Here is a 3,262-nt window from a genome sequence, read left to right as displayed (position 1 = left end):
TGAGATTCCAGGTACCAACTTGCTCTTCAGATGACACGTGTCCTCACGCTAGTCGTAGCAATACAAACAAACATGGTATAGGCAAGATTAACATCACACCAATCATATGAATAAATTGCACAATAATAATCTACGCGTCGCTACGAGATCATGGGATCGAGAACTACTAAGATCGGAGTCATGGTTGAGGAGTTATGATTTCTCGAAGGTTTTATGTATTTAATAAAAGATTAAGTACTAGATAAATTTTAATGAGACTTTCATGTCAAAAAAGAGGCACTAATGGTTAGACAATAATATTACAAAAATTTAGGAACTGGAATGGACCAATTTGGAGTTCATATGCATTTTCTATGAATTATACAAATTCTATGAATTGTTTTCACATTAAAAACTCATTTTCTATATCTTTTCCCTGATTTCCCAAGTTCCTGGACTACGCCTCAAATACCAGAAAGAGCAGGGTCCCCAGCGCAAGAAACCAGAGACCCAGCGCACAGTGGAGTGGGATGGCGGGTTGATTCTGCGAAATCTTGGGGTCTCTTTAGAAAAATGTACCCGCGAAGGGGTATGGAATACTACTGGCCGCTCGATCCAAAACCGAGGGCCCAGATTAGATCCTATCTAAAGTGAAGCGGTACGATACTATAGCCGTTTGATCAGCGATCAACGGTGCGGATTTAAAACTGTCCTGATCCACCCTGACCCGCACGATTCATGATCAACGGCCTGATCGCTTTCGTAAATCGAAGGGGTACGCGATTCTAATCTCGACCGTCAACACAAGGATAAATGGTTCAGGTTCAATCCCCGAAGCGATACACTCAGGTTCTAATCGGGACCGTTGGCTGGGATCCAACGGTGGAGGCTCATCTCCCCCCTTCCGACCGCGCCCAACGACGGCGAGCCGGTCCCCAGCGGCGGCGCCATGGTCATCGCGATGCTCTGGCCCAACTAACTCCTCCCAGATCGATTAAACATACGCTACGCAAAAAGGGAATGGAGGCGAATCTGGTGAACGCGAACTCACCCGTGATTGAGACGTAGTTGGTGCGGTACACGACGACCCGCGAATCCGAGGCGAAGAAGGAGGGCCGGTGAGAAATCGCGGGTCCTCCAGTCGGCAATCCCACGCGACGAGGCCAGGGACACCCTCCACGAGCCATGACGACTTGATTGGGAGGAGTTTTACTGGCAGTTGAGGTCCTCAGTGTGGTTGACTACGCGGTGAAGCGGACCGCCGCGGAACACGAACTCCGACGAGCGATTCAGAGACGCTGGTTCACGAATCGCCCCCCGGAAGGCTGCAGACAACTCCCCATACGACCAGTAGAACCCCGATTGGCACTGGCCAGAAGCTTGGCCGTGCAGAGCTTGTGCTTCTACAACGGCGGCAATGGCGGCGCGGTTTCTCTCTCAGTTTTGTTTCTTTGGTCGGCGAGCTAGGTGGTTAGGGGAGGGCTGCATGGGCAAGCATATATGCGCAGGGATGAGGGTCCTCCTGGGCGGAGTCTGCACGAACGGCGAGATCCACGGCGGGTTCGCCAGCCATGCGCACGGCCAGTGCGTGAGCCACGGCGAAAGAAGCGGGCCTGACTCAACAACCTGAGAGGACGGCTGACCTGACCCGTGGGGCCCAGGTGGCAGCGAGTGAGCAAGTGGCTGGGGACAGGAGACTGTGCGCGGGGCCCGACTGTCGGCGAAACGCGAGTGAGATGCGGGAGGGCTGCCAGATAGGGCCCGCACGCCAGTGTCCCCGTGGTAAGCGCGAGAGGGAGTAAAGTGGGCTACGCGTGAGAGTAAGTGGAGTTGGGCCAGATTGGAAAGGTTAGGCCCAGTTAGGTTTCTTTTCCTTTTTCTTTTAACTTTTCTGTTTTTCTTCATTTTGAATTTCAAATTCAACACTTCAATTTAAATCCAATTTTTTTGTGACACATTTGTACACTGACTAATTATTTATTTTGATCATACCAACTATGTTGAGGTTATTTAATTATGGTTTTATTTGTATTGTATAGCATTCATTTCTTTCCCCCTTTTCTAGATTCAAGAATTTCTTTTAGATTCTAAATTTTTTTTGGACTTTAATATTTTTTTGTCACATCGTTTTTATATTGTCACAAAATGCACACACACAATTAAGAGCCAACATGATGCACAACTTAATAATGTCATTTGTTACTTGTTAACTTTTAAATATGGGGTTCACATGTGTTAAGGAGTGGAAGCCACACACTTAAGGAGATCAATCACTATTTTCATTATTTATAATTTGGTTATTACAAATCCTACCCCCTTAAAAATAATCTCGTCCTCGAGATTTGTAAGGAAAGGAATACAAAACGATTGGCTTGTAATTCAACTTTTAGTCTATAATTGTTTCAAATATCCAGAGTATTCTATAGTCAATAGTGGGTGATTAGGAGAGCATGGGTATGTATATGTATGTCCACTTTATTATGTAGGATAGAAGATGTCTTTAGAGCATAGATAGGTTTGGTTATGAAAGGGTAGGGCTAGGAAAGACTCTATCCAAGATTGTGGATCTTGATTACTTTTGAAGATCTAGCTTGAATCTTATCCTTCCTTGATTTGATGAGCTCGATCATCTTCGATCTTCGTTCTTTGAAGTCTTTATCCGAATTAGGGACATGTAGTTAGGATAACTTGTAGGTAAGGACAGATGGTTAACAGGCTGGTGGCATAAGATAAATGTATTATGGCAACATCTAGGATGGGAGGGATGGTCACCATGAATATGCTGGTAAGTTATTTGTTCATGGGTGGTTTGGTCTGATGTACTAATTTAAGTTAAAACATGGCCAGCAGGGTCTAATCTATTTCACTAGTATTAACTAGTCCGTTAAGTAACTCACTTTAGATTGGACCATATTAGATTAGATGGGATCTAGATTAGATTGGAGTGACTAGATTAGACTAGATAATATCTAATTACTTTGGATTAGATCATGGTTTTTATTCTAGAGTGGGATAAATATGCTAATTAGGGCATGATGAATCCATAAAGATAAGGTAGAATCTTTTGAGATAAGATGGATCTATGGGTGTAGAATACGAATATTTTAAGATGAGATGAATATTGTTAGGCTAGATACTTTAATGAGGGATAATCTAGTTTATCTAGTTATTTTATAAACACTATCCTTTATGCCTAGATATATATGCAGATGTAATTGTGGATATTACTCCACAACTCATCACACTCAATCAAAGATCCAAATCAGGCAAGTATCATAAGAAC

Source organism: Zea mays, chromosome 3 (genome assembly GCF_902167145.1).
Source record: "Zea mays cultivar B73 chromosome 3, Zm-B73-REFERENCE-NAM-5.0, whole genome shotgun sequence".
Lineage (NCBI taxonomy): Eukaryota > Viridiplantae > Streptophyta > Magnoliopsida > Poales > Poaceae > Zea > Zea mays.
Note: the sequence above shows the minus strand (reverse complement) of the source record.